The sequence below is a fragment of the Mixophyes fleayi genome, chromosome 1 (genome assembly GCF_038048845.1).
Source record: "Mixophyes fleayi isolate aMixFle1 chromosome 1, aMixFle1.hap1, whole genome shotgun sequence".
In the NCBI taxonomy this organism is placed as follows: domain Eukaryota; kingdom Metazoa; phylum Chordata; class Amphibia; order Anura; family Limnodynastidae; genus Mixophyes; species Mixophyes fleayi.
The window spans coordinates 343686505-343698509 of NC_134402.1; the positions used below are offsets into that span (position 1 = coordinate 343686505).

The 12005-nt window shown below is 39.5% G+C and overlaps 1 protein-coding gene across 15 annotated transcripts in view; it reads right to left on the reverse strand.

Moving 5' to 3' along the window:
- Positions 1-12005, reverse strand: part of FBRSL1 (fibrosin like 1) — a 382122-nt gene that overhangs the window by 259408 nt on the left and 110709 nt on the right. The gene's annotated exons all lie outside the window — the stretch shown is intronic.

Consider the following 12005-nt stretch of genomic DNA (forward strand, 5'->3'; position numbering starts at 1 on the left):
CACTGGGGATGTGCGACTCAAATCACCACTTTGCCTATGCCAAGAGTTTAACCAGGAGTCACTACTAATCACTGCAGCGGTAGGTTTATTCCTTTCAGATGCTGCTTTTAAATGGATCTGCTTCCACTGAGAAAATAATAAGGAGCCTGGCCTCTTAACCTCAGATTATACATATCACTTTTTACGAAGGCTACGAACAATTAAATAAATGGTAAGCAGTAGCGGAATACCATAAAATGGAGAGCTTTTCTTTCCGCATGTGACAGCATAATGCCTTCAGGCTAGGAAGGTGTAACAATTTTCTGGAATCTTAAAAAGGAGCCTAATTTGCTTATAAAGAGGTTTAACAGCCATACAAAATAGAATACCGATAACCACTGAAATTATGTGCAGTACTGCAGTACTTTAGGCAGTTTGCAGCCTCTTGTGTGTTTCTAGAGCACTTTAGCAGGCAAGCCATGCCTTAATAAAAGCCATTTATAACTGCAACTGGAAACAGAAAACAAATGTCACAGACATTAGTTTATGCAGAGTGTGTGCTGTGTAGTATTAATGTCTAGTGGCAGCGCAAGAAGCAGAGTCAGTGCTGGAGGATAGAAAGCTCCTGACCACTCTGCTGTAGCTGGATAGGATGCTGCCTGCGGCAGATTCTTTAGTCAGCAACAACCAACACATGAAATCATTCCACAGTACTCGTATAGTGAGATATCTACAGCATGATGGGGCCTTCTATGAATTCTGCACACTTTACACACTGTTTAATAATAATCACTTCTGTACAAATAAATATAATATCTGTATCTTGTTTGAGATTAACAATCTTTCTACTTTAAATCACTAATTATTTAACACCATTTCTGTAACAAAAAGCTAAATAATAAAAAAAAAAAAAAAACAACAACAGGACAGATACCAGGAATTTGCATAGATTATAAATTGCATGAAAATTCATAGTTTAAATGCTGGTTTTTAACCTGAAATAATCTGGCATTCTGTAACCAATATATTAAAAAGACTGTCTTATTTCCAACACAACAGCTCACACTGCAGTGAACGTTTCATCATAAAGAAACAAATATAGTGGATTGGATAGGAGTGATTTAACCTTTTTTTTTTTTTTTTTTAATCTGATGGGGGAATTCAGCTGCATGCTAGATTTAAAAAAAAAAAAAAAAAGCCAAAGCTCCAAACACCATGACCAATGCTTATAGTTTTTCTGCATCCAGTACGTCACCAATTATGTGTACATTCTTAGGGAGACTATACCTCTAAGACAGAGGTCTACTATCCCGGCATGCAGAGCCATTCACCCTCAGGCCATGTCCAGACGTCAAGAGGGATGTGTTTTCTGGATCTCTGTGCTTCTGCTGCCTGTATCTCTGAGGGAACAGGTTCTCACCATTTGAGTGTGAGTGCGGTCATTTACACAGGAACTGCAGTGCAGCATCTAGCTTCTGGATGTGTCCCTGCCCCTTTGTCTACTTGCCCTCTTCTCCTCTCTTCATTCAGCCCACTTATTGGTCATGCATGAAAGAATATGAGTGTGTTCCTCACAGTGCACAGTAAAAGAGGCGCCTGCTCAAAGTAAGTCAGTTCTCCTATCTGCATTCTATCCCTGCCTTTTCCCCTCTCCATTTTTCCTACACACAACTGGCCACCTTGGCTTGCCAAGATTTTAGCTGGAACACTGATAGAAAAAGTTTGCAGATGCCTGCTCTACGGCATAGGAGAAAGATGTATGGTACAACTGGCACGTAATAGGTGTATGCAGTACTGCTGGCACATAACAAAAGGTGTATAAGAGGGGGATACTTTACAATCAGCATATAGCATTAAACATATGTTACTGCAATCACATAAAACATATATACTATACAACCAACACATAAAATGTATATTGCACAACGAGCACATAAAAAAGGTTAATATAATACAAAACAGCCCATAGAAAGAGGTATATATTGCACTACTAAAACATAAGAGTTGTATATACAAACTGCAGCACATAAGAAGAGGTATATAATGCACGGATAGCACACGGAAGGTGTATACTGTACTGACAGCACATATGTTATGTACTTCCTGAACAAACAGCATGTGAGGACTGAATATTGTCTTGAAAAAACACAATGCAGTTTATTATCTTCTAAAAACTTGCGAAACCGCCTTTTGGGTGCAATACTTTTCTAAATTAGACCGTCTAAAACCTAGTGGCCTGCATCGCTACAATGTTTTAAGTATTCACTGCATCAAAGAGGTAATCTTCATTAACTTGGCCTCCCTTTTCCAGAAAAAGATTAAACTAGACCTAATGTAGTACTTGGTATTTGTAGACACTAGCGCAATATCAGACTTCTCTAGAATGTGGGACCATGGCCCTCCTCTACTGGCAGCTGGAATTCTCAGCTTAACCAACGGTCTCATTTGGGAGAAGTATTTCAACAGCATCGCTAGATACCAAGCACTGGTCAAGTACAATGCCCTTGATCTAACATTTCCAACAGGATCTATGGTCAGATCACAATTAAGCACTTGGTATAGAAAAAAAATCGTGCAGCACAGCAAAGGCTAGTATAAGTGAATATCATTTAACCAACACAGCACATGCCTTGAATTATTGAGGAATTTTTGATGTGAGAAATTGCTTTCTTGCGATTAGTTCCTTACAACTCAGCCTGTTCAGATCAGAGGGCAAATGCAGGAAGATTTGAGACGCAAGATCCCTTAAAGTGTGAAATTAGAGCAGAAACGGGTGAAAGATGTGAAAAATGAAACCTCCACACTAGTTAGACGAGATAGCATGCACATTACAAGACAACAATATTTATCAATTAATCTGCCAGCAGTGTTGGAACTATGAATATTCGAGCAGAACTACACTTACCGATACAAAACAAGATGTGTGTAATTTTAGAACGGTACAACTTGACCCATTGAAAACTGCATAGAAAGAAATCAGTGTAGCAGATAACCAAAATACTAAAGTGAATTAAAGAAATATCCAATTAAGATTATATTCTTAGAGCATGGAGACCAGTCACAATGCTGATAAATGCTTCATCTTACACAGAGAAAGGATTATTTCACAATTAAAGTGCGTTGAAAAGTTATGCAGAAATCTCTCAATCATTCACGTTAGTGGAAAAAAGGAGCGGAATAATTAGGAGGATGCACTTTCACAAAACGCTATATCCTATTTTCAAATGCAAATGAAAGCTTTGACAGTCAGTCAGCTAATCAAATGTGAAGAGACATGTTTGCTGAAGCTGCTGTCTAAAAGCACTGGCAAAAGAAATCTGCTGATGGCAACTCATGCACACTGAAACATGTCTAATCCAGGGCTTGGGTAATTAAGAATGTTGCTTTGTAACAATAATTTGCATATTACCTTCCTACTGTTAAACTAGCAAGCAAAGGATGCCAGAAGCCTCTGACATGTACAGGAAGCAGGTGCAGTTTTCTGAAAGCTCAACAGCTGCCTATATTGTTAAGGAGCAATATAACCAAATATCTACCAAGTCAGAGTATATACAGCAGAAAAGCTCTGGGATAAAGAGTTGGGGACTCTATTTGTTAATGTCAATGGATGCACATATTTCCTGGCTCCTAGAGTTCACTCACTGGTTGGCATCCAAATTCTACATTATTTTGTCCACCCCTGATGGAATAACAAACCATGTTGGTACATTGCTATATAGTGCTGCCTACAGTTTACTATAACAAGGAAACACTGCATAACAAACCAAAAAGGGAAATGAGAAATGTGAAGATCTATTTCCTCCATATGTCTTATTAACAGAGTACAACAAGGATGTCTATCCTAAGCAAACTTGGCGTTATCGTTTGCTTCATGCCCTGCTTACCTTCACCCATGGCCCCAGTTCTCATTATACAAGGGCTGTGGGTGAATCTCAGCCATGGTCAGAAGACTGACCATGACAGTAGCAGCAGTCTTCATGTAACGCAGGGGAGTCAGGCAGCACATCTGAGATCAGAATATAAGGAGGGAGGGCAGAGGCAGTCTGCACCATGTAGTCTCCCTTCTTCCTCTGTCTAGATGCTGCGACTATGATTTCTTTACGGACTGAACTTTGCTGAGAAGGTAAACAACAGTTTTTAGGTAGGGTGGAATTAAAAATAATAAGTGATAACCCACAACTAATGTAATGACCACTTGACACTAATAATTAACAACTAATAAGTGGTCATTAGATTAGAAGTGGAAGTGGTACTTCCATTAAGAAGAGGTGCGTTCAGGGTTTGCATAAAGGAAGTTTTGCTGTTAATATGGGAACTGAGGGCATGTGTGTCATTTAGTGCTATTGGAATGTGTGATGGGCTGGCATTTTGAGTAAGACGTTGATGTGGGGGTACAGATGTAATTTTTTAGCTGTGTTTAATACAGAGATTAAGGGATTAATATGATTAAGATTAATATGAGGCTCATTAGTGTAACAGATGTGTACTTTGAAGTGTATCAGGGTGCTCAATATTGCTCTACCCACACTGATTGGGAAAGGTAGAGAATGAGGAAAACAAAATAATTTTAATAAGAGATACTGACAGGTCAAATCAAGGGTAAGAAAACAATAATATTCAGGGGGAAATTACTGTGTAAAACCCTGCAAGCAGAGTTTTCAAAAAAAAGTAATCCATTTTGCCCAATAATTTTCTTCTGCCCTGTTACTATTTTTGCATATCCCAGCATTTAAAAAGGGATGTTTTTCCACCAATGTTAAATCAACAAAATAAGCACCGTATTTTATATAAAGAGGCTCATTTGTGTATAGTCTCATAAGCTCCTTAGTGGTATTATTACAACCTTTGGACGTCACACTTTATAGATAAACCGTTGCCCCATGTTGCAGACCTGCCCTGCCACAATGCTTCACGGGTGATCAAAAATAAAAAGTATCGCTGACTGACTCTAGTAGAACATTGGCAATAATTTCATGAAAATATTAAAACAATTACTTGGCTCTAAAAAGAAATCTAATCTAATCTAAGAAGTAAAACACAACAAGTACAGGAGGTAGCAGATTTGGCTATGAGGTGTGGTTACAAGTGAAGGCTGCATTGCATGAATTGTTTTTGTGGGCAATGAGCACCAAGTCAGAAGAAAACAATTGTAACCACAGGGACCATTGACCAGACCTTATTTTATCGTATTCACCGACATGTGAATGAGATTGTGTATGTGCCTCCATAGCAACTAAAAAGTTCTTTGCCTATATTTTGTATACCATGCTAGATAGAAAATTGATGAATTGCTATGGGCAACAGCTTGTTATTCCTTTACACCAGTCTTGTCCCTCAATGTTCCCTGTGACTGCTCTATTTTTCATCCAGCTTACGCGTGCTTTGCCTGTGGTAAAAGCACCAAGGTCACACACAAATCCAGTACAAATATGAGATGATTCACTAGGATCCATTCTGCTCATTAAAATGACTGGTAATCCTGGCCAGACACACAGTGAAGCAACATAATCACCATACAATGCCATCATCTGAACACATGAATACATAAGTTGGGTGCCAGCTGATGTCATGAAGGTGGTGCTTTTATGGGCACTGTCCTGCAGACTCCCTCCTGAGCACAGCTCATTGCTTTCCAATGACAGACAATAAGAAGCAGGCATGTCCATAAATCATTGCGAGCACAGAACAGCTCACATTATTCCCATCATCTTTATAGCTTTTTTCCCACATGTGGCAGTACTTGAGTTTATATTTCCCATAAAAAATACTTCCCTGCGGGGGATACAGTAATTGATACAACGAATTGGCATGCAGTCTTGTTGGAGTATTTCCCCTGCTCGTCTATGGTGTCTGGATGAAACCAACCTATGGCAGCACAGGCCAGTGCAGCATCTCATCCCATCATTTTAGGTGGTGAGCTCTATTTAACAGAAAAGCAAAGTTGAAAAGTGACCATAATGACACCTGCACACCGGTGACTTCTACAGTGCAAGCAAGTGGATGACAGAACATATGCTGTTTTCCCCCAGACCTGCTCTGTTTGACACCATCTCTCCATACAGCTGAGCTGCCAGAGTCTTTGCCTCTTCTGAGCTCACTTGTCAAAAAGGGAATGGAGGTGATATGGATTAAAAGATGGCTTAATTCAAGAAACAACAGCCACGAATGCCGCATGTCTCAGTGATGTCACTAGCCATAGGTTTCATTCATAAATATTGGAGTGCACAAGATGGCTGCATACACTACGTCAATAAGACTATATCCTGAGGCTTCAAGCAATAACGGATTGTTCCACAGCATATCGGGACTGTTCGACTAGTGGCCCACAGGATGGATGCAACCTCCATAGGCTCTTATGCATGACTGTTTTGATTATAATAGTATTTAGAACACCAGCACATAGCTACAACACATCTCTTCATGTAATTACCTGATATTGTATACACTGGAACTGTCCAGCTAAAATTGTGCATATACTTTGTACTGTGTCCTGGCAGTCATGCAGAAAGTGGGGGACAAGGCACAGTGCTAGGCACACTCAATGGCAGGGTCAGACTCCCTGTAGTTCTCCATCAGGCAGCACATTACTTGTGTCATTTAACACTGGCTGGAGCAAACAGCCTTCTCTACAACAGACCAGAGACTACAAAAGGTCCAGTAGCAGCTGGCCAGCTCGGGCTATAATAAATGACAAACTGAGGGAAGTACAAACACTGTACACAGTAATGTGTTTAGGCATAAATACTTTTTGGAAAGGTAACTAGTTTTCCCACCAAGGTTTTCTATGCATCTTTAGAATTCCCTTTTTCCCTTATAAATCTGGCTATCTGCATTATATATAATAGAAGCACTTTGGATATGGACCTGAACAATAATAGTACAGTATAGAGCAGACTTGCTCACACTCCAGTGAGCTGTCTGATATCATCATCACCATTTATTTATATAGCGCCACTGATTCCGCAGCGCTGTACAGAGAACTCATTTGCATCAGTCCGTGTCCCATTGGAGCTTACAGTCTAAATTCTCTAACACACACACACACACACAGACTAGGGTCAATTTTGATAGCAGCCAATTAACCTACTAGTTTGTTTTTGGAGAGTGGGAGGACCCAGAGGAAACCCATGCAAACACATATGTTGAGTAATGAGTCTCACTCAGCTCCCTGGTAAGAGACCATGGGGCAGATTTACTAAAGCTTCTATAAAGGAAAAGCGCAGGTGTTGCCATAGCAACCAGATTCTAGCTGTCATTTATATTTCACATTCTAGAAAATGATAGCTAGAACCTGATTAGATGCTATGGACAACACCTCTACTTTTCTACCATTAGTAAAATAGTCTACTCCTAAGTGATCTCTACATCTCTCAAAGAGATTGCATATATTGTCCCCCCTTAATCTACATAGTATGCCCTAAATAATTCCATAATCATATATACAATAACTTTTAAACAAAAACCATAGCTATATATTTATCTATTGTTAACGAGCTTAATATTTTTGGAGCGCAAAATGCCCAGAAAAGCCCACTAAGCCTAAAATACAATGTTTGTGACTTTCATAAATGTACAAGTAAGAGTACAAACTCATGAAATGTTTACCATGTTTATTTTTTTTTTTTATAGATTCATAGTGAGGTTTAACATCGACATTAAAAGAAGAGTTAACCTGTCCACAAGCGTTAAGATTTTGGCTGGTCAATTTAATTATTTACACCAGTGTTTCTAAAACCTGGTGCTCAGGAACCCTAACAGTGCAGGTTTTCCATATCTCCTTGCTGGAGCACAGGTGTATTCATTACTGACTGACACATTGTAACAGATCCACAGGTGGTATAATTATTTCCCTTGTCACCTGGAAAACCTGCACTGTTAGAAGTCTAGAAATACTGATTTATACGAAGATCAGATATATGTCTTATTTGCCGTTTTTAGAAAAACAATTTTTAGTATTTAGTTCTATGTAAAATGCATGACCATATATGAGGAACAATCTATGCAACTTACACTGCAGCCATGCGATATATGAATTTAACTGTGTCCGGTATGTTAAATATATATTAGCTACCACACAAACATCTGTTAGAAGTCCTAATGAGGTACACGCATGTGCATCAATAGTGAGCCCCATAAGCTGCACCCAACACAACAGCTAACAAAGATCCAATCCGTCCTGAGAAACGTTTCTAGTAATGAACAACATGGGTCTCAAGGTCAGTAGAGCTTATACCATCAGTTGCACAGGTAAATACACTGTTATGTAATAATGTTATGCCATTCAGGGGACACAGAAAACAACTTCCAACAGGACTGTAAAACCTTTATGAAACTAAAAACAAACTTATATACAGTACTCCTAGAAATATAAAGTTTCTGTTAAAAATATTTATTTTGTTTTTATGTGACATGTCATATTATAAAATATAGTAGAATGAATACAGATTCCTACATCCTTCTTTAGAAAAGTAGACTTTTGTGCGTAAACCCCTCACAGTGAAGCATCAGATGCAGAGGATTCAATATATGAGCCCTTTGTTATGTCCTGTAGTCCGTTCACACACAGCTCATCTGATAGAGCCCCACACGGGTGTTAATCCTACTGTACGTGACCCAACGCTCTAAACAGCTGCACCAAAGCAGAGGCACAGCTGCCACAGCCTGAGTGGAGAACATTCACAGAGGACATTAAGTACACACATTAGACGGCAGCCCATTTCCAAGAACAGGTTGGGACATGAATAGCCAGGGAAAGTGTGCCTGCAATAATATGACCTCCTTACAGAGCAAACTCCTGAAAACATGTTTTTATATGTTTGAAATCTGGTCAACATCTGTATAGAGAGTTTTAACTACATGTAATGATATTCTATGCATCAATTAAACCTCATACACAGTTAGGAATGCCATGTGACAGGATCAAGGCCCAATTTGGCTGCACACATAGGTGGCCTGACCGGCCTTTATCCAGCCATTCGGCCCCTTGTACTGAGCAGCTGGGTCACTTCAGTCATCACGGAGATCTGTACACACAGGCTGATAGTGGTCATCCTCCAAACACATTAACCAACATTTCCAATAATGATGTGAATGATTAACACATGTTTAGTCCACAAACGCTGTGACTTCACAGGTATCTGATATCCCAAATGTTATATTATATATGTCAAAGAGGGTAAAGAGATTAACTTTCTTGTGCTGAAGAGACTGTAGATTGCCAATATTATGAGACTCAATAGCAACACATTTAGCCAGTCAATTCCCTGGGAAGGTGCAAGTGTCAGGTGTTTGCATCGCAGATTGTGTGCTTGTTTTTTGTGTCTTCTGTCCTATAATTTCATTCTTAGATTTCCTGAAGTGTTTATGTGCACGTTAGATAACCCAGCTGAAAATATGAAATTGCAGATAATACGATGTAGAGACAGGGCGAGAGGGATCACACACATAGATATGGACGTTTCTTAAATGAAATTTCCGGTCAGGGTTTAGATTTACAGCATCACGAGATGACCGACGATCATGTCAGCTTATAATAATGTGACATACAGGTCCCGATTACACAGGTAAGTCTCTGTCCGCTGGGTATAAGTACAAAAAATACTCTCATCGCTCATTTCTGTGGACAGTGGCATTGTAGCTATATATATTATGTACCACTAATTAGCAAGTGAATGAGTTACAGCATTCTCCAGTCTGTGAGTACAGTGTAAAAGTCATGAAATAAAAAAAAATAAAAAATGTCAGTACTAAAATCTAATAAAGCATTTTCTTTCTAAAGCATCGGAACATTACAAATTGCTGTGTGTCTTTCTGATGCAATGCCTTGGTGCCCAACGCCTCCCAGCTTCTCACCAAATCTAGTTGTGTGTCTGTCTGCAGACAGCTGACATGCTGGCTTCCTCCAGCGCAGATGTGCCAGGCACAGCACACAAAGAACGCCTGCAGGTTTGGCTCTCCTCCAGATCCCTGTGTGACAGGAACAAAAGGCTGATTTGGGAGTCCTCAGCCACAGCAGCATCCCCTGGGTGATTTACTGACCACAGCACTCGCCTCTTGGCAGGAGCAGCTGCTCTTAACCCGTCCTTTACGGCAAGGCCTGAAAGAAACCAGGACTGCTATGGCAGCTCTCCAGCTAGTGAAACCTTCTCTCCACAAATGCATTGGTTGGGTTATAAATTAGAAGAACTTAGCAGGAAAGTTATGTCTAAAATATTTTGTCTACAATGCTGGGTAAAATAGGAAGAAAGAGCGTTTATTGGACAGTAACCATAGTTTAGCATTTATTAAACAGCATCTTTTTAGTGACAAGCTACCATATATTGTAGTTCTAAGTATTGACATGAGAAGTGTTAGAATAAACAGAACCGTTCCAAACACAACTGGTCACAGCAACCGCTAATGTCACTACAATAGCGCATTCCTCACTTTACTACATGTAATACACAGATGTACATAGCCCAAAGAAACTCACTCCAAGGCGCGGTAAACTGTGAGACTGCTGTAGACCAACATCTCTTCTAGTTATATGCTCCCAGTCACTGTGCTTTTGATGTGGTTTACATATAATTTGGATATATGCTTGCAATACATCCACATTGATATTTCATTCACAAAATAAAATGACAGTGCAATATCAAGCCCAACAAAACCAGAAGAAACCATTCCCAATTGTCCTTTCTGTAGTGTTTTTTTTTTCTCTCAAATGGTCTCTTTCCTCTATTCCACTACGTACAGCTGCAGTGACCGTGGCCGTCATTATTTCCTATAATACGAAATTCTGGGCTGAATCAGTCATCTTTCACTGTCACTTGCTGCTGGCATTAGCAGAGGAAAGGAGAGCAAATGAGAGAGAGGAAGACAGAGCCTGAGGTAAATTTGTCTTTCCAGTGTGTGTCTCTCCCCCAGCACTACTGCAGATAGACTTTGTTTATTTCATGGTTGTCTGATTTTTGGTCCAATGGTCAGAGATATGCAGATAATGTCTGTTCCCACCCAATGCACAATACTCTGCACCAAGCAAAGCTCCTTTCACCTGTGCATATCCATGCTTAAGTTGTGGTAATTAGATGTCACTGAAGAAAAATTTGTTGCCAAGAATAAAGGCATTGCCCATAGCATCAGAATATAACCTTTCTAGTTTAGAAAATGAAAGTAAACATCAGATTAGTTGCTAAGGGCAACACAAACTTTTTCTATGCTCGTTTCCATAAATCTCTGAGTGTAGCTTGGTAAGTGACCAACATTATCCACAGTTTGCTGCACTGGTGAAGTGCACAGCAGAAGCACTAGTGGGTACAGCCTTACAGCGCTGATTCCCCACATTAACCTTAATGGGAAATAGGTGAAAGCTGAAGCACATTTAAAGCGTTAAAAAATTAGTTTAGTGGATCAGTCATTGCTATTGGTCTATGTTAAACAGTAAATCTATACAAGAAAACATTTGTACAGCAGCGTCATTTCTTATTTGGATTTCGCACACTAAACTAATTGGTTTTGCAAATAAATTAGATCTAGTAAAAATGTGTAATGTATTTATGCTGATAATGTCAGAGGATGGAAAATATAGATCTGACCACGTTACTAAATAATATACGCTATTATTTTTACAGATTATTCCTATATTTATTTTTGTGCATGTGGATTAAGGATGTTTTGCCCATTGATAAATTATACTCCATGATATTATCCGGAAAGTTTCAGCCAGACTGTAATAAACAAGTCTGTGAACTTGAAAAGCATTGTCAATGTAGAAGCAGTATAACACCATACAAGATGTGCACACAATAAGCAGGGTCAGCTGAGCATAAAACAGGCCTTGTGCAAAGCACTTTTCTTTGTTAAGTAACCATGTTTCGCCCTCAGGGACAGTCTGAACAGTACAGGTTACATAATGTTGTGCCACGGAGAGCAGTGAAGGCTGCACAGCAAGATATAGCAGCTTATGTTCTGTACTACAGCCAGGCTCGTTTTACAACTTGTATTGTAAGTGACAAGGCAGAAAAGGTTATGGCCTCTGGTTGCCTCAA